The sequence below is a fragment of the Ovis canadensis genome, chromosome 10, assembly GCF_042477335.2.
Source record: "Ovis canadensis isolate MfBH-ARS-UI-01 breed Bighorn chromosome 10, ARS-UI_OviCan_v2, whole genome shotgun sequence".
Classification (NCBI taxonomy): domain Eukaryota; kingdom Metazoa; phylum Chordata; class Mammalia; order Artiodactyla; family Bovidae; genus Ovis; species Ovis canadensis.
Window position 1 is genome coordinate 1601828 of NC_091254.1, and position 23597 is coordinate 1625424.

Below are 23597 nucleotides of genomic sequence, written 5' to 3' on the forward strand. Positions count from 1 at the left end.
TGCCCCTGCGTGCCTGGGCTCCCTCCAACAGCCCCAGCTCAGGACAAGCAGCCACTGAGCCAAGACCTGCAGGAGGCGCAGAGCGCCCCCACCTGGAAGCCGAGTGAACAGCTGGCGGGGAGGCGAGCCTCCTCGAGGGAAGAAGAGGCAGCCCAGCCTCGTTTGGCTCAATCCCTACTTGGCTGGAGCCGAGTGCGCCTCCAGGACGGCAGAGCTCCAGCTATGCTCAGAGGCCCGATCTGACAGAGTTGCTGGCGCGAGGCTGCTCTGCCCTGGGCGAGCCTTGCCCAGACTTGCCTCGCTGCTAGGCTTCCTGCCCAGGAAGGAGCCGGCTGGTCGAGGCTGGGAGGTGGCACTGGCGCCTTCCTGGCCTCAGCTCCGCTCCTGCCTTGCCTTTGCACCTAGGCCCCAGGCGTCCTATGGGAGGGCTTAGGGGCCGGTGGCTTGCACACTGCCAAGGGCTCCAGCAGGAAGAGCTCTGTTCCAGGGAAAGGAAGGGCTAGTGCAGGGCTCCGCCAGAGGTTGCTTGGACGCACAGGCTCAGCGATGCACGGAGTGCACCAGGCTCCCAGGGCCTCTGGCTGGGGTCTGCAGCCCCACACACCCGGAGGCTGACTCCGTGGGCGCCCAGCAGCTGACTCACACACGTAGCTTCCCTAGCGCTCTCCTCCCCAGCAGAGACGTGTGCAGCTGGTTGGGGCCTGCCCCTGCGTGCTTGGCTCCCGCCCACAGCCCCAGCTCAGGGTAAGGAGCCCCTGAGCCAAGAATTGTAGGAGGCCCAGAGCGCCCCCACCTGGAAGCCGAGTGAACAGCTGGCGGGGAGGCGGCCTCCTCGAGGGAAGAAGAGGCAGCCCAGCCTCGTTTGGCTCAAGCCCTACTTGGCTGGAGCCGAGTGCGCCTCCAGGACGGCAGAGCTCCAGCTCTGCTCAGAGGCCCGATCTGGCAGAGTTGCTGGCGCGAGGCTGCTCTGCCCTGGGCGAGCCTTGCCCAGACTTGCCTCGCTGCTAGGCTTCCTGCCCAGGAAGGAGCCGGCTGCGCGAGGCTGGGAGACGCCACTGGCGCCTTCCTGCCCTCAGCTCCGCTCCTGCCTTGCCCTTGCACCTTGTCCCCAGGCGTCCATTGGGAGGGCTTAGGGGCCGGTGGCTTGCACACTGCCAAGGTCTCCAGCAGGAAGAACTCTGTGCGAAGGAAGGGAAGGGTTAGTGCAGGGCTCCTCCAGCGGTTCCTTGGCCGCCCCGACTCAGCACCGCACGGAGTGCACCAGGCTCGCAGGGCCCCTGGCTGTGGTCTGCAGCCCCACACACCCGGAGGCTGACTCGCTGGGATCCCAGCCGCTGCCTCACACACGTAGCTTCCCTAGCGCTCTCCTCCCCAGCAGAGACGTGTGCAGCTGGTTGGGGCCTGGCCCTGCGTGCCTGGGCTCCCGCCCACAGCCCCAGCTCAGGGCAAGCAGCCACTGAGCCAAGACCTGCAAGAGGCGAAGAGCGCCCCCACCTGGAAGCCGAGTGAAGAGCTGGCGGGGAGGCGAGCCTCCTCGAGCGAAGAAGAGGCAGCCCAGCCTCGTTTGGCTCAAGCCCTACTTGGCTGGAGCCGAGTGCGCCTCCAGAACGGCAGAGCTCCAGCTCTGCTCAGAGGCCCGATCTGGCAGAGATGCTGGCGCGAGGCTGCTCTGCCCTGGGCGAGCCTTGCCCAGACTTGCCTGGCTGCTAGGCTTCCTGCGCAGGAAGGAGCAGGCTGCGCGAGGCTGGGAGACGCCACTGGCGCCTTCCTGGCCTCAGCTCCGCTCGTGCCTCACCTTTGGACCTAGGCCCCAGGCGTCCTTTGGGAGGGCTTAGGGGCCGGTGGCTTGCACATGCCAAGGGCTCCAGCAGGAAGAGCTCTGTGCGAGGGAAGGGAAGGGTTAGTGCTGGGCTCCTCCAGCGGTTGCTTGGCCGCCCAGACTCAGTGCCGCACGGAGTGCACCAGGCTCCCTGGGCCGCTGGCTGGGGTCTTCAGCCCCGCACACCCGGAGGCTGACTCCCTGGGCGCCCAGCAGCTGCCTCACACACGAAGATTCCCTAGCGCTCTGCTCCCCAGCAGAGACGTGTGCAGCTGGTTGGGGCCTGCCCCTGCGTGCCTCGGCTCCCGCCCACAGCCCCAGCTCAGGGCAAGCAGCCCCTGAGCGAAGACCTGCACGAGTCGCTGAGCCCCCCCACCTGGAAGCCTAGTGAACAGCTGGCGGGGAGGCGAGCCCCCTCGAGGGAAGAAGAGGCAGCCCAGCCTCGTTTGGCTCAAGCCCTACTTGGCTGGAGCCGAGTGTGCCTCCAGGACGGCAGAGCTCCAGCTCTGCTCAGAGGCCCAATCTGGCAGAGTTGTTCGCGCGAGGCTGCTCTGCCCTCGGCGAGCCTTGCCCAGACTTGCCCGGCTGCTAGGCTTCCTGCCCGGAAGAAGCAGGCTGCGCGAGGCTGGGAGACGCCATTTGCCCCTTCCTGGCCTCAGCTCTGGTCCTGCCTTGCCTTTGCACCTAGGCCCCAGGCGTCCTTAGGGAGGGCTTAGGGACCGGTGGCTTGCACACTGCCAAAGGTTCCAGCAGGGAGAGCTCTGTGAGAGGGAAAGAAAGGCAAGTGTAGGGCACCTCCAGCGGTTGCTTGGCCGCACAGACTCAGCGCCGAACGGAGTGTACCAGCCTCCCAGGGCCCGTGGCTTTTGTCTGCAGCCCCGCACACCCGGAGGCTGACTCCCTGGGCGCCCAGCAGCTGCCTCACACACGTAGCTTCCCTAGCGCTCTCCTCCCCAGCAGAGACGTGTGCAGCTGGTTGGGGCCTGCCCCTGCGTCCCTGGGCTCACGCCGACAGCCCCAGCTCAGGGCAAGTAGCCCCTGAGCCAAGACCTGCAGGAGGCGCAGAGCGCCCCCACCTGGAAGCCGAGTGAACAGCTGGCGGGGAGGCGAGCCCCCTCGAAGGAAGAAGAGGCAGCACAGCCTCTTTTGGCTCAAGCCCTACTTGGCTGGAGCCGAGTGCGCCTCCAGGACGGCAGAGCTCCAGGTCTGCTCAGAGGCCCGATCTGGCAGAGTTGCTGGCGTGAGGCTGCTCTGCCCTGGGCGAGCCTTGCCCAGACTTGCCTCGCTGCTAGGCTTCCTGCCCAGGAAGGAGCCGGCTGCGCGAGGCTGGGAGACGCCACTGGCGCCTTTCTGGCCTCAGCTCCGCTCCTGCCTTGCCTTTGCACCTAGGCCCCAGGCGTCCATTGGGAGGGCTTAGGGGCCGGTGGCTTGCACACTGCCAAGGGCTCCAGCAGGAAGAGCTCTGTGCGAAGGAAGGGAAGGGCTAGTGCAGGGCTCCTCCAGCGGTTGCTGGGCTGCCCAGACTCAGCGCCGCACGGAGTGCAAAAGGCTCCCAGGGTCCCTGGCTGGGGTCTGCTGCCCCGCACACCCCGAGGCTGACTCCCTGGCCCCCAGCAGCTGCCTCACACACGTAGCTTCCCTAGCGCTCTCCTCCCCAGGCGAGACGTGTGCAGCTGGTTGGGGCCTGCCCCTGCGTGCCTGGGCTCCCGCCCACAGCCCCAGCTCAGGGCAAGCAGCCCCTGAGCCAAGAGCTGCAGGAGGCTCAGAGCGCCGCCACCTGGTAGCTGAGTGAAGAGCTGGCGGGGAGGCGAGCCTCCTCGAGGGAAGAAGAGGCCGTCCAGCCTCCTTTGATTCAAGCCCTACTTGGCTGGAGCCGAGTGTGCCTCCAGGACGGCAGGGCTCCAGCTCTGCTCAGAGGCCCGATCTGGCAGAGTTGCTGGCGCGAGGCTGCTCTGCCCTGGGCGAGCCTTGCCCAGACTTACCTCACTGCTAGGCTTCCTGCCCAGGAAGGAGCCGGCTGCGTGAGCCTGGGAGACGCCACTGGCGCCTTCCTGACCTCAGCTCCGCATCTGCCTTGCCTTTGAACCTAGACCCCAGGCGTCCGTGGGTAATGCTTAGGGGCCGGTGGCTTGCACACTGCCAAGGGCTCAAGCAGGAAGAGCTCTGTGCGAGAGAAGAGAAGGGCAGTGCAGGGCTCCTCCAGCGGTTGCTTGGCCGCCCAGACTCAGCGCCGCACGGAGTGCACCAGGCTCCCAGGGCCCCTGGCTGGGGTCTGCAGCCCCGCACACCGGGAGGCTGACTCCCTGGGCGCCCAGCAGCTGCCTCACACACGTAGCTTCCCTAGCGCTCTCCTCCCCAGCAGAGACGTGTGCAGCTGGTTGGGGCCTGGCGCTGCGTGTATGGGCTCCCGCCCACAGCCCCAGCTCAGGGCAAGCAGCCCCTGAGCCAGGACCTGCAGGACGCGCAGAGCGCCCCCACCTGGAAGCCGAGTGAACAGCTGGCGGGGAGGCGAGCCTCCTCGAGGGAAGAAGAGGCCGCCCAGCCTCCTTTGGCTCAAGCCCTACTTGGCTGGAGCCGAGTGTGCCTCCAGGACGGCAGAGCTCCAGCTCTGCTCAGAGGCCCGATATGGCAGAATTGCTGGCGCGAGGCTGCTCTGCCCTGGGCGAGCCATGCCCAGACTTGACTCGCTGCTGGTCCTCCTGCCCAGGAAGGAGCAGGCTGCGCGAGGCTGGGAGTCGCCACTGGCGACTGCCTGACCTCAGCTCGGCTCCCCCCTCGCCTTTGCACCTAGGCCCCAGGCGTCCTTTGGGAGGGCTTAGGGGCCGGTGGCTTGCACACTGCCAAGGGCTTCAGCAGGAAGAACTCTGTGCCAAGGAAAGGAAGGGCTAGTGCAGGGCTCCGCCAGAGGTTGCTTGGCCGCACAGACTCAGTGCTGCACGGAGTGCAACAGGCTCCCAGGGCCCCTGGCTGGGGTCTGCAGCCCCGCACACCTGGAGGCTGACTCCCTGGGCGTCCAGCAGCTGCCTCACACACGTAGCTTCCCTAGCGCTCTCCTCCCCAGCAGAGACGTGTGCAGCTGGTGGGGGCCTGCCCCTGGGTGCCTGGGCCCCGGCCCACAGCCCCAGCTCAGGGCAAGCAGCCCCTGAGCCAAGACCTGCATGAGTCGCTGAGCGCCCCCACCTGGAAGCCGAGTGAACAGCTGGCGGGGAGCCGAGCCCCTTCGAGGGAAGAAGAGGCAGCCCAGCCTCGTTTGGCTCAAGCCCTACTTTGCTGGAGCCGAGTGCGCCTCCAGGACGGCAGAGCTCCAGCTCTGCTCAGAGGCCCGATCAAGCAGAGTTGCTGGCGCGAGGCTGCTCTGCCCTGGGCGAGCCTTGCCCAGACTTGCCTCGCTTCTAGGCTTCCTGCCCAGGAAGAGGCCGGCTGCGCGAGGCTGGGAAACGCCACTGGCGCCTTCCTGGCCACAGCTCCGCTCCTGCCTTGCCTTTGAACCTAGGCCCCTGGCTTCCTTTGGAAGGGCTTAGGGGCCGGTGTCTTGCACACTGCCAAGGGCTCCAGGAGGAAGAGCTCTGTGCCAGGGAAAGGAAGGGTTAGTGCAGGGCACCTCCAGCGGTTGCTTGGACGCCCAGACTCAGCGCCAAACGGAGTGCACCAGGCTCCCAGGGCCCCTGGCTGGGATCTGCAGGCCCGCACACCCGGAAGCTGACTCCCTGGGCGCCCAGCAGCTGCCTCACACACGTAGCTTCCCTAGCGCTCTCCTCCCCAGCAGAGACGTGTGCAGCTGGTTGGGGCCTGCCCCTGAGTGCCTGGGCTCCCGCCCACAGCCCCAGCTCAGGGCAAGCAGCCCCTGAGCGAAGACCTGCATGAGTCGCTGAGCCTCCCCCCCGGAAGCCGAATGAACAGCTGGCGGGGAGGCGAGCCTCCTCGAGGGAAGAAGAGGCAGCCCAGCCTCATTTGGCTCAAGCCCTACTTGGCTGGAGCCGAGTGCGCCTCCAGGATGGCAGAGCTCCAGCACTGCTCAGAGGCCCGATAAGGCAGAGTTGCTGGCGCGAGGCTGCTCTGCCCTGGGCGAGCCTTTCCCAGACTAGCCTCGCTGCTAGGCTTCCTGCCCGGAAGAATCAGGCTGCGCGAGGCTGGGAGACGCCACTGGCGCCTTTCTGGCCTCAGCTCCGCTCCTGCCTTGCCTTTGCACCAAGCCCCAGGCGTCCTTTGGAGGGCTTAGGGGCCGGTGGCTTGCACACTGCCAAGGGCTCAAGCAGGAAGAGCTCTGTGAGAGGGAAGAGAAGGGCAGTGCAGGGCTCCACCAGCGGTTGCTTGGCCGCCCAGACTCAGCGCCGCACGGAGTGCACCAGGCTCCCAGGGCCCCTGGCTGGGGTCTGCAGCCCCGCACACCCGGAGGCTGACTCCCTGGGCGCCCAGCAGCTGCCTCACACACGTAGCTTCCCTAGCGCTCTCCTCCCCAGCAGAGTCGTGTGCAGCAGGTTGGGGCCAGCCCTGCGTGTCTGGGCTCCCGCCCACAGCCCCAGCTCAGGGCAAGCAGCCCCTGAGCCAGGACCTGCAGGACGCGCAGAGCGCCTCCACCTGGAAGAAGAGTGAACAGATGGCGGGGAGGCGAGCCTCCTCGAGGGAAGAAGAGGCAGTCCAGCCTCGTTTGGCTCAAGCCCTACTTGGCTGGAGCCGAGTGCGCCTCCAGGACGGCAGAGCTCCAGCTCTGCTCAGAGGCCCGATCTGGCAGAGTTGCTGGCGCGAGGCTGCTCTGCCCTGGGCGAGCCTTGCCCAGACTTGCCTCGCTGCTAGGCTTCTTGCCCGGAAGAAGCAGGCTGCGCGAGGCTGGGAGACGCCACTGGTGCCTTCCTGGCCTCAGCTCCCCTCGCTCCTTGCCTTTGCAACTAGGCCCCAGGCGTCCTTTGGGAGGGCTTACGGGCCGGTGGCTTGCACACTGCCAAGGGATTCAGCAGGAAGAACTCTGTGCCAGGGAAAGGAAGGGCTAGTGCAGGGCTCCGCCAGAGGTTGCTAGGCCGCACAGACTCAGTGCTGCACGGAGTGCAACAGGCTCCCAGGGCCCCTGGCTGGGGTCTGCAGCCCCGCACACCCGGAGGCTGACTCCCTGGGCGCCCAGCAGCTGCCTCACACACATAGCTTCCTTAGCGCTCTCCTCCCCAGCAGAGACGTGTGCAGCTGGTGGGGGCCTGCCCCTGGGTGCCTGGGCTCCCGCCCACAGCCCCAGCTCAGGGCAAGCAGCCCCTGAGCCAAGACCTGCATGAGTCGCTGAGCGCCCCCACCTGGAAGCCGAGTGAACAGCTGGCGGGGAGCCGAGCCCCTTCGAGGGAAGAAGAGGCAGCCCAGCCTCGTTTGGCTCAAGCCCTATTTGGCTGGAGCCGAGTGCGCCTCCAGGACGGCAGAGCTCCAGCTCTGCTCAGAGGCCCGATCAAGCAGAGTTGCTGGCGCGAGGCTGCTCTGCCCTGGGCGAGCCTTGCCCAGACTTGCCTCGATGCTAGGCTTCCTGCCCAGGAAGGAGCAGGCTGCGCGAGGCTGGGAGACGCCATTGGCCCCTTCCTGGCCTCATCTCTGCTCTTGCCTTGCCTTTGTACCTAGGCCCCTGGCGTCCTTTGGGAGGGCTTAGGGGCCGGTGGCTTGCACACTGCCAAGGGCCTCAGCAGGAAGAGCTCTGTGCCAGGGAAAGGAAGGGTTAGAGCAGGGCTCCTCCAGCGGTTGCTTGGCCGCCCAGACTCAGCCCCGCACAGAGTGCACCAGGCTCCCAGGGCCCCTGGCTGGGGTCTGCAGCCCCGCACACCCGGAGGCTGACTCCCTGGGCGCCCAGCAGCTGCCTCACACACGTAGCTTCCCTAGCGCTCTCCTCCCCAGCAGAGACGTGTGCAGCTGGTTGGGGCCTGGCGCTGCGTGTATGGGCTCCCGCCCACAGCCCCAGCTCCGGGCAAGGAGCCCCTGAGCCAAGAATAGCTAGAGGCGCAGTGCGCCCCCACCTGGAAGCCGAGTGAACAGCTGGCGGGGAGGCGAGCCTCCTCGAGGGAAGAAGAGGCCGCCCAGCCTCCTTTGGCTCAAGCCCTACTTGGCTGGAGCCGAGTGTGCCTCCAGGACGGCAGAGCTCCAGCTCTGCTCAGAGGCCCGATATGGCAGAATTGCTGGCTCGAGGCTGCTCTGCCCTGGGCGAGCCTTGCCCAGACTTGACTCGCTGCTGGTCCTCCTGCCCAGGAAGGAGCAGGCTGCGCGAGGCTGGGAGTCGCCACTGGCGACTGCCTGACCTCAGCTCGGCTCCCCCCTCGCCTTTGCACCTAGGCCCCAGGCGTCCTTTGGGAGGGCTTAGGGGCCGGTGGCTTGCACACTGCCAAGGGCTTCAGCAGGAAGAACTCTGTGCCAAGGAAAGGAAGGGCTAGTGCAGGGCTCCGCCAGAGGTTGCTTGGCCGCACAGACTCAGTGCTGCACGGAGTGCAACAGGCTCCCAGGGCCCCTGGCTGGGGTCTGCAGCCCCGCACACCTGGAGGCTGACTCCCTGGGCGCCCAGCAGCTGCCTCACACACGTAGCTTCCCTAGCGCTCTCCTCCCCAGCAGAGACGTGTGCAGCTGGTGGGGGCCTGCCCCTGGGTGCCTGGGCCCCGGCCCACAGCCCCAGCTCAGGGCAAGCAGCCCCTGAGCCAAGACCTGCATGAGTCGCTGAGCGCCCCCACCTGGAAGCCGAGTGAACAGCTGGCGGGGAGCCGAGCCCCTTCGAGGGAAGAAGAGGCAGCCCAGCCTCGTTTGGCTCAAGCCCTACTTGGCTGGAGCCGAGTGCGCCTCCAGGACGGCAGAGCTCCAGCTCTGCTCAGAGGCCCGATCAAGCAGAGTTACTGGCGCGAGGCTGCTCTGCCCTGGGCGAGCCTTGCCCAGACTTGCCTCGCTGCTAGGCTTCCTGCCCGGAAGAAGCAGGCTGCGCGAGGCTGGGAGACGCCATTGGCCCCTTCCTGGCCTCATCTCTGCTCTTGCCATGCCTTTGCACCTAGGCCCCAGGCGTCCTTTGGGAGGGCTTAGGGGCCGGTGGCTTGCACACTGCCAAGGGCTCCAGGAGGAAGAGCTCTGTGCCAGGGAAAGGAAGGGCTAGTGCAGGGCACCTCCAGCAGATGCTTGGCCGCCCAGACTCAGCGCCAAACGGAGTGCACCAGGCTCCCAGGGCCCCTGGCTGGGGTCTGCAGCCCCGCACACCCGGAGGCTGACTCCCTGGGCGCCCAGCAGCTGCCTCACACACGTAGCTTCCCTAGCGCTCTCCTCCCCAGCAGAGACGTGTGCAGCTGGTTGGGGCCTGGCCCTGCGTGTATGGGCTCCCGCCCACAGCCCCAGCTCAGGGCAAGCAGCCCCTGAGCGAAGACCTGCATGAGTCGCTGAGCCTCCCCACCTGGAAGCCGAATGAACAGCTGGCGGGGAGGCGAGCCCCCTCGAGGGAAGAAGAGGCAGCCCAGCCTCGTTTGGCTCAAGCCCTACTTGGCTGGAGCCGAGTGCGCCTCCAGGATGGCAGAGCTCCAGCTCTGCTCAGAGGCCCGATAAGGCAGAGTTGCTGGCGCGAGGCTGCTCTGCCCTGGGCGAGCCTTTCCCAGACTAGCCTCGCTGCTAGGCTTCCTGCCCGGAAGAAGCAGGCCGCGCGAGGCTGGGAGACACCACTGGCGCCTTTCGGGCCTCAGCTCCGCTCCTGCCTTGCCTTTGCACCTAGGCCCCAGGCGTCCTTTGGAGGGCTTAGGGGCCGGTGGCTTGCACACTGCCAAGGGCTCAAGCAGGAAGAGCTCTGTGCGAGAGAAGAGAAGGGCAGTGCAGGGCTCCTCCAGCGGTTGCTTGGCCGCCCAGACTCAGCGCCGCACGGAGTGCACCAGGCTCCCAGGGCCCCTGGCTGGGGTCTGCAGCCCCGCACACCGGGAGGCTGACTCCCTGGGCGCCCAGCAGCTGCATCACACACGTAGCTTCCCTAGCGCTCTCCTCCCCAGCAGAGACGTGTGCAGCTGGTTGGGGCCTGGCGCTGCGTGTATGGGCTCCCGCCCACAGCCCCAGCTCAGGGCAAGCAGCCCCTGAGCCAGGACCTGCAGGACGCGCAGAGCGCCCCCACCTGGAAGCCGAGTGAACAGCTGGCGGGGAGGCGAGCCTCCTCGAGGGAAGAAGAGGCCGCCCAGCCTCCTTTGGCTCAAGCCCTACTTGGCTGGAGCCGAGTGTGCCTCCAGGACGGCAGAGCTCCAGCTCTGCTCAGAGGCCCGATATGGCAGAATTGCTGGCGCGAGGCTGCTCTGCCCTGGGCGAGCCTTGCCCAGACTTGACTCGCTGCTGGTCCTCCTGCCCAGGAAGGAGCAGGCTGCGCGAGGCTGGGAGTCGCCACTGGCGACTGCCTGACCTCAGCTCGGCTCCCCCCTCGCCTTTGCACCTAGGCCCCAGGCGTCCTTTGGGAGGGCTTAGGGGCCGGTGGCTTGCACACTGCCAAGGGCTTCAGCAGGAAGAACTCTGTGCCAAGGAAAGGAAGGGCTAGTGCAGGGCTCCGCCAGAGGTTGCTTGGCCGCACAGACTCAGTGCTGCACGGAGTGCAACAGGCTCCCAGGGCCCCTGGCTGGGGTCTGCAGCCCCGCACACCTGGAGGCTGACTCCCTGGGCGCCCAGCAGCTGCCTCACACACGTAGCTTCCCTAGCGCTCTCCTCCCCAGCAGAGACGTGTGCAGCTGGTGGGGGCCTGCCCCTGGGTGCCTGGGCCCCGGCCCACAGCCCCAGCTCAGGGCAAGCAGCCCCTGAGCCAAGACCTGCATGAGTCGCTGAGCGCCCCCACCTGGAAGCCGAGTGAACAGCTGGCGGGGAGGCGAGCCCCTTCGAGGGAAGAAGAGGCAGCCCAGCCTCGTTTGGCGCAAGCCCTACTTGGCTGGAGCCGAGTGCGCCTCCAGGACGGCAGAGCTCCAGCTCTGCTCAGAGGCCCGATCTGGCAGAGTTGCTGGCGCGAGGCTGCTCTGCCCTGGGCGAGCCTTGCCCAGACTTGCCTCGCTTCTAGGCTTCCTGCCCAGGAAGAGGCCGGCTGCGCGAGGCTGGGAAACGCCACTGGCGCCTTCCTGGCCACAGCTCCGCTCCTGCCTTGCCTTTGAACCTAGGCCCCTGGCTTCCTTTGGAAGGGCTTAGGGGCCGGTGTCTTGCACACTGCCAAGGGCTCCAGGAGGAAGAGCTCTGTGCCAGGGAAAGGAAGGGTTAGTGCAGGGCACCTCCAGCGGTTGCTTGGACGCCCAGACTCAGCGCCAAACGGAGTGCACCAGGCTCCCAGATCCCCTGGCTGGGATCTGCAGGCCCGCACACCCGGAGGCTGACTCCCTGGGCGCCCAGCAGCTGCCTCACTCACGTAGCTTCCCTAGCGCTCTCCTCCCCAGCAGAGTCCTGTGCAGCAGGTTGGGGCCAGCCCTGCGTGTCTGGGCTCCCGCCCACAGCCCCAGCTCAGGGCAAGCAGCCCCTGAGCCAGGACCTGCAGGACGCGCAGAGCGCCTCCACCTGGAAGAAGAGTGAACAGATGGCGGGGAGGCGAGCCTCCTCGAGGGAAGAAGAGGCAGCCCAGCCTCGTTTGGCTCAAGCCCTACTTGGCTGGAGCCGAGTGCGCCTCCAGGACGGCAGAGCTCCAGCTCTGCTCAGAGGCCCGATCTGGCAGAGTTGCTGGCGCGAGGCTGCTCTGCCCTGGGCGAGCCTTGCCCAGACTTGCCTCGCTGCTAGGCTTCTTGCCCGGAAGAAGCAGGCTGCGCGAGGCTGGGAGACGCCACTGGTGCCTTCCTGGCCTCAGCTCCCCTCGCTCCTTGCCTTTGCAACTAGGCCCCAGGCGTCCTTTGGGAGGGCTTACGGGCCGGTGGCTTGCACACTGCCAAGGGATTCAGCAGGAAGAACTCGGTGCCAGGGAAAGGAAGGGCTAGTGCAGGGCTCCGCCAGAGGTTGCTAGGCCGCACAGACTCAGTGCTGCACGGAGTGCAACAGGCTCCCAGGGCCCCTGGCTGGGGTCTGCAGCCCCGCACACCCGGAGGCTGACTCCCTGGGCGCCCAGCAGCTGCCTCACACACATAGCTTCCTTAGCGCTCTGCTCCCCAGCAGAGACGTGTGCAGCTGGTGGGGGCCTGACCCTGGGTGCCTGGGCTCCCGCCCACAGCCCCAGCTCAGGGCAAGCAGCCCCTGAGCCAAGACCTGCATGAGTCGCTGAGCGCCCCCACCTGGAAGCCGAGTGAACAGCTGGCGGGGAGCCGAGCCCCTTCGAGGGAAGAAGAGGCAGCCCAGCCTCGTTTGGCTCAAGCCCTATTTGGCTGGAGCCGAGTGCGCCTCCAGGACGGCAGAGCTCCAGCTCTGCTCAGAGGCCCGATCAAGCAGAGTTGCTGGCGCGAGGCTGCTCTGCCCTGGGCGAGCCTTGCCCAGACTTGCCTCGATGCTAGGCTTCCTGCCCAGGAAGGAGCAGGCTGCGCGAGGCTGGGAGACGCCATTGGCCCCTTCCTGGCCTCATCTCTGCTCTTGCCTTGCCTTTGTACCTAGGCCCCTGGCGTCCTTTGGGAGGGCTTAGGGGCCGGTGGCTTGCACACTGCCAAGGGCCTCAGCAGGAAGAGCTCTGTGCCAGGGAAAGGAAGGGTTAGAGCAGGGCTCCTCCAGCGGTTGCTTGGCCGCCCAGACTGAGCGCCCCACGGAGTGCACCAGGCTCCCAGGGCCCCTGGCTGGGGTCTGCAACCCCGCACACCCGGAGGCTGACTCCCTGGGCGCCCAGCAGCTGCCTCACACACGTAGCTTCCCTAGCGCTCTCCTCCCCAGCAGAGACGTGTGCAGCTGGTTGGGGCCTGCCCCTGCGTGCCTGGGCTCCCGCCCACAGCCCCAGCTCAGGGCAAGCAGCCCCTGAGCCAAGACCTGCAGGAGGCGCAGAGCGCCCCCACCTGGAAGCCGAGTGAACAGCTGGCGGGGAGGTGATCCTCCTAGAGGGAAGAAGAGGCAGCCCAGCCTCGTTTGGCTCAAGCCCTACTTGGCTGGAGCCGAGTGTGCCTCCAGGACGGCAGAGCTCCAGCTCGGCTCAGAGGCCCGATCTGGCAGAGTTGCTGGCGCGAGGCTGCTCTGCCCTGGGCGAGCCTTGCCCAGACTTGCCTCGCTGCTAGGCTTCCTGCCCGGAAGGAGCCTGCTGCGCGAGGCTGGGACACGCCACTGGCGCCTTCCTGGCCGCATTTCCGCTCCTACCTTGCCTTTGCACCTAGGCCCCAGGGTTCCTTAGGGAGGGCTTAGGAGCCGGTGGCTTGCACACTGCCAAGGGTTCCAGCAGGGAGAGCTCTGTGAGAGGGAAGGAAAGGCAAGTGCAGGGCACCTCCAGCGGTTTCTTGGCCGCCCAGACTCAGTGCCGAACGGAGTGCACCATCCTCCCAGGGCCCCTGGCTGGGGTCTGCAGCCCCGCACACCCGGAGGCTGACTCCATGGGCGCCCAGCAGCTGCCTCACACACGTAGCTTCCCTAGCGCTCTCCTCCCCAGCAAAGACCTGTGCAGCTGGTTGGGGCCTGCCCCTGCGTGCCTGGGCTCCCGTCCACAGCCCCAGCTCAGGGTAAGGAGCCCCTGAGCCATGAATTGTAGGAGGCCCAGAGCGCCCCCACCTGGAAGCCGGGTGAACAGCTGGCGGGGAGGCGAGCCTCCTCGAGGGAAGAAGAGGCAGCCCAGCCTCGTTTGGCTCAAGCCCTACTTGGCTGGAGCCGAGTGCGCCTCCAGGTCGGCAGAGCTCCAGCTCTGCTCAGAGGTCCGATCTGGCAGAGTTGCTGGCGCGAGGCTGCTCTGCCCTGGGCGAGCCTGACCCAGACTTGCCTCGCTTCTAGGCTTCCTGCCCAGGAAGGAGCCGGCTGCGCGAGGCTGGGAAACGCCACTGGCGCCTTCCTGGCCGCAGCTCCGCTCCTGCCTTGCCTTTGCACCTAGGCCCCAGGCGTCCTTTGGGAGGGCTTAGGGGCCGTGGCTTGCACACTGCCAAGGGCTACAGCAGGAAGAGCTCTGTGCCAGGGAAAGGAAGGGCTAGAGCAGGGCTCCTCCAGCGGTTGCTTCGGCGCCCAGACTCAGCCCCGCACAGAGTGCACCAGGCTCCCAGGGCCCCTGGCTGGGGTCTGCAGCCCCGCACACCCGGAGGCTGACTCCCTGGGCGCCCAGCAGCTGCCTCACACACGTAGCTTCCCTAGCGCTCTCCTCCCCAGCAGAGACGTGTGCAGCTGGTTGGGGCCTGGCCCTGCGTGCCTGGGCTCCCGCCCACAGCCCCAGCTCCGGGCAAGGAGCCCCTGAGCCAAGAATAGATAGAGGCGCAGTGCGCCCCCACCTGGAAGCCGAGTGAACAGCTGGCGGGGAGGCGAGCCTCCTCGAGGGAAGAAGAGGCCGCCCAGCCTCCTTTGGCTCAAGCCCTACTTGGCTGGAGCCGAGTGTGCCTCCAGGACGGCAGAGCTCCAGCTCTGCTCAGAGGCCCGATATGGCAGAATTGCTGGCTCGAGGCTGCTCTGCCCTGGGCGAGCCTTGCCCAGACTTGACTCACTGCTGGTCCTCCTGCCCAGGAAGGAGCAGGCTGCGCGAGGCTGGGAGTCGCCACTGGCGACTGCCTGACCTCAGCTCGGCTGCCCCCTCGCCTTTGCACCTAGGCCCCAGGCGTCCTTTGGGAGGGCTTAGGGGCCGGTGGCTTGCACACTGCCAAGGGCTTCAGCAGGAAGAACTCTGTGCCAAGGAAAGGAAGGGCTAGTGCAGGGCTCCGCCAGAGGTTGCTTGGCCGCACAGACTCAGTGCTGCACGGAGTGCAACAGGCTCCCAGGGCCCCTGGCTGGGGTCTGCAGCCCCGCACACCTGGAGGCTGACTCCCTGGGCGCCCAGCAGCTGCCTCACACACGTAGCTTCCCTAGCGCTCTCCTCCCCAGCAGAGACGTGTGCAGCTGGTGGGGGCCTGCCCCTGGGTGCCTGGGCCCCGGCCCACAGCCCCAGCTCAGGACAAGCAGCCCCTGAGCAAAGACCTGCATGAGTCGCTGAGCGCCCCCACCTGGAAGCCGAGTGAACAGCTGGCGGGGAGCCGAGCCCCTTCGAGGGAAGAAGAGGCAGCCCAGCCTCGTTTGGCTCAAGCCCTATTTGGCTGGAGCCGAGTGCGCCTCCAGGACGGCAGAGCTCCAGCTCTGCTCAGAGGCCCGATCAAGCAGAGTTGCTGGCGCGAGGCTGCTCTGCCCTGGGCGAGCCTTGCCCAGACTTGCCTCGCTGCTAGGCTTCCTGCCCGGAAGAAGCAGGCTGCGCGAGGCTGGGAGACGCCATTGGCCCCTTCCTGGCCTCATCTCTGCTCTTGCCATGCCTTTGCACCTAGGCCCCAGGCGTCCTTTGGGAGGGCTTAGGGGCCGGTGGCTTGCACACTGCCTAGGGCTCCAGGAGGAAGAGCTCTGTGCCAGGGAAAGGAAGGGCTAGTGCAGGGCACCTCCAGCAGTTGCTTGGCCGCCCAGACTCAGCGCCAAACGGAGTGCACCAGGCTCCCAGGGCCCCTGGCTGGGGTCTGCAGCCCCACACACCTGGAGGCTGACTCCCTGGGCGCCCAGCAGCTGCCTCACACACGTAGCTTCCCTAGCGCTCTCCTCCCCAGCAGAGACGTGTGCAGCTGGTTGGGGCCTGGCCCTGCGTGTATGGGCTCCCGCCCACAGCCCCAGCTCAGGGCAAGCAGCCCCTGAGCCAGGACCTGCAGGACGCGCAGAGCGCCCCCACCTGGAAACCGAGTGAACAGCTGGCGGGGAGGTGATCCTCCTAGAGGGAAGAAGAGGCAGCCCAGCCTCGTTTGGCTCAAGCCCTACTTGGCTGGAGCCGAGTGCGCCTCCAGGACGGCAGAGCTCCAGCTCGGCTCAGAGGCCCGATCTGGCAGAGTTGCTGGCGCGAGGCTGCTCTGCCCTGGGCGAGCCTTGCCCAGACTTGCCTCGCTGCTAGGCTTCCTGCCCGGAAGGAGCCTGCTGCGCGAGGCTGGGACACGCCACTGGCGCCTTCCTGGCCTCATTTCCGCTCCTGCCTTGCCTTTGCACCTAGGCCCCAGGCGTCCTTAGGGAGGGCTTAGGAGCCGGTGGCTTGCACACTGCCAAGGGTTCCAGCAGGGAGAGCTCTGTGAGAGGGAAGGAAAGGCAAGTGCAGGGCACCTCCAGCGGTTTCTTGGCCGCCCAGACTCAGTGCCGAACGGAGTGCACCATCCTCCCAGGGCCCCTGGCTGGGGTCTGCAGCCCCGCACACCCGGAGGCTGACTCCATGGGCGCCCAGCAGCTGCCTCACACACGTAGCTTCCCTAGCGCTCTCCTCCCCAGCAAAGACCTGTGCAGCTGGTTGGGGCCTGCCCCTGCGTGCCTGGGCTCCCGTCCACAGCCCCAGCTCAGGGTAAGGAGCCCCTGAGCCATGAATTGTAGGAGGCCCAGAGCGCCCCCACCTGGAAGCCGGGTGAACAGCTGGCGGGGAGGCGAGCCTCCTCGAGGGAAGAAGAGGCAGCCCAGCCTCGTTGGGCTCAAGCCCTACTTGGCTGGAGCCGAGTGCGCCTCCAGGTCGGCAGAGCTCCAGCTCTGCTCAGAGGCCCGATCTGGCAGAGTTGCTGGCGCGAGGCTGCTCTGCCCTGGGCGAGCCTGACCCAGACTTGCCTCGCTTCTAGGCTTCCTGCCCAGGAAGGAGCCGGCTGCGCGTAGCTGGGAAACGCCACTGGCGCCTTCCTGGCCGCAGCTCCGCTCCTGCCTTGCCTTTGCACCTAGGCCCCAGGCGTCCTTTGGGAGGGCTTAGGGGCCGTGGCTTGCACACTGCCAAGGGCTACAGCAGGAAGAGCTCTGTGCCAGGGAAAGGAAGGGCTAGAGCAGGGCTCCTCCAGCGGTTGCTTCGGCGCCCAGACTCAGCCCCGCACAGAGTGCACCAGGCTCCCAGGGCCCCTGGCTGGGGTCTGCAGCCCCGCACACCCGGAGGCTGACTCCCTGGGCGCCCAGCAGCTGCCTCACACACGTAGCTTCCCTAGCGCTCTCCTCCCCAGCAGAGACGTGTGCAGCTGGTTGGGGCCTGGCCCTGCGTGCCTGGGCTCCCGCCCACAGCCCCAGCTCCGGGCAAGGAGCCCCTGAGCCAAGAATAGCTAGAGGCGCAGTGCGCCCCCACATGGAAGCCGAGTGAACAGCTGGCGGGGAGGCGAGCCTCCTCGAGGGAAGAAGAGGCCGCCCAGCCTCCTTTGGCTCAAGCCCTACTTGGCTGGAGCCGAGTGTGCCTCCAGGACGGCAGAGCTCCAGCTCTGCTCAGAGGCCCAATATGGCAGAATTGCTGGCGCGAGGCTGCTCTGCCCTGGGCGAGCCTTGCCCAGACTTGACTCGCTGCTGGTCCTCCTGCCCAGGAAGGAGCAGGCTGCGCGAGGCTGGGAGTCGCCACTGGCGACTGCCTGACCTCAGCTCGGCTCCCCCCTCGCCTTTGCACCTAGGCCCCAGGCGTCCTTTGGGAGGGCTTAGGGGCCGGTGGCTTGCACACTGCCAAGGGCTTCAGCAGGAAGAACTCTGTGCCAAGGAAAGGAAGGGCTAGTGCAGGGCTCCGCCAGAGGTTGCTTGGCCGCACAGACTCAGTGCTGCACGGAGTGCAACAGGCTCCCAGGGCCCCTGGCTGGGGTCTGCAGCCCCGCACACCTGGAGGCTGACTCCCTGGGCGCCCAGCAGCTGCCTCACACACGTAGCTTCCCTAGCGCTCTCCTCCCCAGCAGAGACGTGTGCAGCTGGTGGGGGCCTGCCCCTGGGTGCCTGGGCCCCGGCCCACAGCCCCAGCTCAGGACAAGCAGCCCCTGAGCGAAGACCTGCATGAGTCGCTGAGCGCCCCCACCTGGAAGCCGAGTGAACAACTGGCGGGGAGCCGAGCCCCTTCGAGGGAAGAAGAGGCAGCCCAGCCTCGTTTGGTTCAAGCCCTACTTGGCTGGAGCCGAGTGCCGCCTCCAGGACGGCAGAGCTCCAGCTCTGCTCAGAGGCCCGATCAAGCAGAGTTGCTGGCGCGAGGCTGCTCTGCCCTGGGCGAGCCTTGCCCAGACTTGCCTCGCTGCTAGGCTTCCTGCCCGGAAGAAGCAGGCTGCGCGAGGCTGGGAAACGCCACTGGCGCCTCCCTGGCCTCATCTCTGCTCTTGCCATGCCTTTGAACATAGGCCCCAGGCGTCCTTTGCAGGGCTTAGGGGCCGGTGTCTTGCACACTGCCAAGGGCTCCAGGAGGAAGAGCTCTGTGCCAGGGAAAGGAAGGGCTAGTGCAGGGCACCTCCAGCGGTTGCTTGGACGCCCAGACACAGCGCCGAACGGAGTGCACCAGGCTCCCAGGGCCCCTGGCTGGGGTCTGCAGCCCCGCACACCCGGAGGCTGACTCCCTGGGCGCCCAGCAGCTGCCTCACAACGTAGCTTCCCTAGCGCTCTCCTCCCCAGCAGAGACGTGTGCAGCTGGTTGGGACCTGCCCCTGAGTGCCTGGGCTCCCGCCCACAGCCCCAGCTCAGGGCAAGCAGCCCCTGAGCGAAGACCTGCACGAGTCGCTGAGCCTCCCCACCTGGAAGCCGAATGAACAGCTGGCGGCGAGGCAAGCCCCCTCGAGGGAAGAAGAGGCACCCCAGCCTCGTTTGGCTCAAGCCCTACTTGGCTGGAGCCGAGTGTGCCTCCAGGACGGCAGAGCTCCAGCTCTGCTCAGAGGCCCGATCTGGCAGAGTTGCTGGCGCGAGGCTGCTCTGCCCTGGGCGAGCCTTGTCCAGACTTGCCTCGCTGCTAGGCTTCCTGCCCAGGAAGGAGCAGGCTGCGCGAGGCTGGGAGACGCCATTGGCCCCTTCCTGGCCTCATCTCTGCTCTTGCGTTGCCTTTGCACCTAGGCCCCTGGCGTCCTTTGGGAGGGCTTAGGGGCCGGTGGCTTGCACACTGCCAAGGGTCTCAGCAGGAAGAGCTCTGTGCCAGGGAAAGGAAGGGCTAGAGCAGGGCTCCTCCAGCGGTTGCTTGGCCGCCCAGACTCAGCGCCCCACGGAGTGCACCAGGATCCCAGGGCGCCTGGCTGGGGTCTGCAACCCCGCACACCCGGAGGCTGACTCCCTGGGCGCCCAGCAGCTGCCTCACACACGTAGCTTCCCTAGCGCTCTCCTCCCCAGCAGAGACGTGTGCTGCTGGTTGGGGCCTGCCCTTGCGTGCCTGGGCTCCCGCCCACAGCCCCAGCTCAGGGCAAGCAGGCCCTGAGCCAAGACCTGCAGGAGGTGCAGAGCGCCCCCACCTGGAAGCCGAGTGAACAGCTGGCGGGGAGGTGAGCCTCCTAGAGGGAAGAAGAGGCAGCCCAGCCTCGTTTGGCTCAAGCCCTACTTGGCTGGAGCCGAGTGCGCCTCCAGGACGGCAGAGCTCCAGCTCTGCTCAGAGGCCCGATCTGGCAGAGTTGCTGGCGCGAGGCTGCTCTGCCCTGGGCGAGCCTTGCCCAGACGTGCCTCTCTGCTAGGCTTCGTGCCCGGAAGGTGCCTGCTGCGCGAGGATGGGACTCGCCACTGGCGCCTTCCTGGCTGCAGCACCGCTCCTGCCTTGCATTTGAACCTAGGCCCCTGGCTTCCTTTGGAAGGGCTTAGGGGCCCGTGTCTTGCACACTGCCAAGGGCTCCAGGAGGAAGAGCTCTGTGCCAGGGAAAGGAAGGGCTAGTGCAGGGCACCTCCAGCGGTTGCTTGGCTGCCCAGACTCAGCCCCGCACGGAGTGCACCAGGCTCCCAGGGCCCCTGGCTGGGGTCTGCAGCCCCGCACAACCGTAGGCTGACTCCCTGGGCGCCCAACAGCTGCCTCACACACGTAGCTTCCCTAGCGCTCTCCTCCCCAGCAGAGACGTGTGCAGCTGGTTGGGGCCTGCCCCTGCGTGTCTGGCTCCCGCCCACAGCCCCAGCTCAGGGCAAGCAGCCCCTGAGCGACGACCTGCACGAGTCGCTGAGCCTCCCCACCTGGAAGCCGAATGAACAGCTGGCGGGGAGGCGAGCCCCCTGGAGGGAAGAAGAGGCAGCCCAGCCTCGTTTGGCTCAAGCCCTACTTGGCTGGAGCTGAGTGCGCCTCCAGGATGGCAGAGCTCCAGCTCTGCTCAGAGGCCCGATAAGGCAGAGTTGCTGGCGCGAGGCTGCTCTGCCCTGGGCGAGCCTTTCCCAGACTAGCCTCGCTGCTAGGCTTCCTGCCCGGAAGAAGCAGGCTGCGCGAGGCTGGGAGATGCCACTGGCGCCTTTCTGGCCGCAGCTCCGCTCCTGCCTTGCCTTTGCACCTAGGCCCCAGGCGTCCTTTGGAGGGTTTAGGGGCCGGTGGCTTGCACACTGCCAAGGGCTCAAGCAGGAAGAGCTCTGTGCGAGGGAAGAGAAGGGCAGTGAAGGGCTCCTCCAGCGGTTGCTTGGCCGCCCAGACTCAGCACCGCACGGAGTGCACCAGGCTCCCAGGGCCCCTGGCTGGGGTCTGCAGCTGCGCACACCCGGAGGCTGACTCCCTGGGCGCCCAGCAGCTGCCTCACACACGTAGCTTCCCTAGCGCTCTCCTCCCCAGCAGAGACGTGTGCAGCTGGTTGGGGCCTGGCCCTGCGTGTCTGGGCTCCCGCCCACAGCCCCAGCTCAGGGCAAGCAGCCCCTGAGCCAGGACCTGCAGGACGCGCAGAGCGCCTCCACCTGGAAGCCGAGTGAACAGCTGGCGGGGAGGCGAGCCTCCTCGAGGGAAGAAAAGGCAGCCCAGCCTCGTTTGGCTCAAGCCCTACTTGGCTGGAGCCGAGTGCGCCTCCAGGACGGCAGAGCTCCAGCTCTGCTCAGAGGCCCGATCTGGCAGAGTTGCTGGCGCGAGGCTGCTCTGCCCTCGGCAAGCCTTGCCCAGACTTTCCTCGCTGCTAGGCTTCTTGCCTGGAAGTAGCAGGCTGCGCGAGCCTGGGAGACGCCACTGGTGCCTTCCTGGCCTCAGCTCCCCTCGCTCCTTGCCTTTGCACCTAGGCCCCAGGCGTCCTTTGGGAGGGCTTACGGGCCGGTGGCTTGCACACTGCCAAGGGCTTTAGCAGGAAGAACTCTGTGCCAGGGAAAGGAAGGGCTAGTGCAGGGCTCCGCCAGAGGTTGCTTGGCCGCACAGACTCAGTGCTGCACGGAGTGCAACAGGCTCCCAGGGCCCCTGGCTGGGGTCTGCAGCCCCGCACACCCGGAGGCTGACTCCCTGGGCGCCCAGCAGCTGCCTCACACACGTAACTTCCCTAGCGCTCTCCTCCCCAGCAGAGACGTGTGCAGCTGGTTGGGGCCTGGCCCAGCCTGCAGGGGTCCCGCCCACAGCCCCAGATCAGGACAAGAAGCCCCTGAGCAAAGACCTGCAGGAGAAGCAGAGCGCCCCCACCTGGAAGCCGAGTGAACAGCTGGCGAGGAGGCGAGCCCCCTCGAGCGAAGAAGAGGTAGCCCAGGCTCGTTAGGCTCAAGCCCTACTTGGCTGGAGCCGAGTGCGCCTCCAGGTCGGCAGAGCTCCAGCTCTGCTCAGAGGCCCGATCTGGCAGAGTTGCTGGCGCGAGGCTGCACTGCCCTGGGCAAGCCTTGCCCAGACTTGCCTCGCTGCTAGGCTTCCTGCCCAGGAAGGAGCCGGCTGCGCGAGGCTGGGATTCGCCACTGGCGGCTTCCTGTCCGCAGCTGCGCTCCTGCCTCGCCTTTGAACCTAGGCCCCTGGCTTCCTTTGGAAGGGCTTAGGGGCCGTTGTCTTGCACACTGCCAAGGGCTCCAGCAGGAAGAGCTCTGTGCCCGGGAAAGGAAGAGATAGTGCAGGGCTCCTTCAGCGGTTGCTTGGCCGCCCAGACTCAGCGCCAAACGGAGTGCACCAGGCTCCCAGGGCCCCTGGCTGGGGTCTGCAGCCCCGCACACCCAGAGGCTGACTCCCTGGGCGCCCAGCAGCTGCCTCACGTAGCTTCCCTAGCGCTCTCCTCCCCAGCAGAGACGTGTGCAGCTGGTTGGGGCCTGCCCCTGAGTGCCTGTGCTCCAGCCCACAGCCCCAGCTCAGGGCAAGCAGCCCCTGAGCCAAGACCTGCAGGAGGCCCAGTGCTCCCCGACCTGGAAGCCGAGTGAAGAGCTGGCGGGGCGGCCAGCCTCCTCGAGGGAAGAAGAGGCAGCCCAGCCTCGTTTGGCTCAAGCCCTACTTGGCTGGAGCCGAGTGCGCCTCCAGGACGGCAGAGCTCCAGCTCTGCTCAGAGGCCCGATCTGGCAGAGTTGCTGGCGCGAGGCTGCTCTGCCCTGGGCGAGCCTTGCCCAGACTTGCCTTGCTGCTAGGCTTCCTGCCCGGAAGAAGCAGGCTGCGCGAGGCTGGGAGACGCCACTGGCGCCTTCCTGGCCTCAGCTCCGCTCCTGCCTTGCCTTTGCACCTAGGCCCCAGGCGTCCTTTGGGAGCGCTTAGGGGCCGGTGGCTTGCACACTGCCAAGGGCTCAAGCAGGAAGAGCTCTGTGCGAGGGAAGAGAAGGGCAGTGCAGGGCTCCTCCAGCGGTTTCTTGGCCGCCAAGACTCAGCGCCAAACGGAGTGCACCAGGCTCCCAGGGCCCCTGGTTGGGGACTGCAACCCCGCACACCCGGAGGCTGACCCCCTGGGCGCCCAGCAGCTGCCTCTCACACGTAGCTTCCCTAGCGCTCTCCTCCCCAGCAGAGACGTGTGCAGCTAGTTGGGGCCGGGCCCAGCGTGCCTGGGCACCCGCCCACAGCCCCAGCTCAGGGCAAGCAGCCCCTGAGCCAAGACCTGCACGAGTCGCTGAGCGCCCTCACCTGGAAGCCGAGTGAACAGCTCGCGGGGAGGCGAGCCCCCTCAAGGGAAGAAGAGGCAGCCCAGCCTCGTTTGGCTCAAGCCCTACTTGGCTGGAGGAGAGTGCGCCTCCAGGTCGGCAGAGCTCCAGCTCTGCTCAGAGGCCCGATCTGGCAGAGTTGCTGGCGTGAGGCTGCTCTGCCCTGCCCAAGCCTTGCCCAGACTTACCTCGCTGCTAGGCTTCCTGCCCAGGAAGGAGCCGGCTGCGCGAAGCTGGGACACGCCACTGGCGCCTTCCTGGCCTCAGCTCCGCTCCTGCCTTGCCTTTGCACCTAGGCCCCAGGCGTCCTTTGGGGGGGCTTAGGGGCCGGTGGCTTGCACAATGCCAAGGGCTCAAGCAGGAAGAGCTCTGTGCGAGGGAAGAGAAGGGCAGTGCAGGGCTTCTGCAGCGGTTGCTTAGCCGCCCAGACTCAGCGCCGCACGAGTGCACGAGCCTCCCAGGGCCCGTGGCTCTTGTCTGCAGCCCCGCACACCCGGAGGCTGACCCCCTGGGCGCCCAGCAGCCGCCTCACACACGTAGCTTCCCTATCGCTCTCCTCCCCATCAGAGACGTGTGCAGCTGGTTGGGGCCTGGCCCTGCGTTCCTGGGCTCCCGCCCACAGCCCCCGCTCAGGGCAAGCAGCCCCTGAGCCAAGACCTGCACGAGTCGCTGAGCGCCCCCACCTGGAAGCCGAGTGAACAGCTGGCGGGGAGGCGAGCCCCCTCGAGGGAAGAAGAGGCAGCCCAGCCTCGTTTGGCTCAAGCCCTACTTGGCTGGAGCCGAGTGCCCCTCCAGGTCAGCAGAGCTCCAGCTCTGCTCAGAGGCCAGATCTGGCAGAGTTGCTGGCGCGTGGCTGCTCTGGCCTGGGCGAAACTTGCCCAGAATTGCCTCGCTGCTAGACTTCCTGCCCAGGAAGGAGCAGGCTGCGCGAGGCTGGGAGACGCCACTGCGCTTTCCTGGCCTCAGCTCCGCTCCTGCCTTGGCTTTGCACCTAGGCCCCAGGCGTCCTTAGGGAGGGCTTAGGGGCCGGTGGCTTGCACACTGCCAAGGGCTGAAGCAGGAAGAG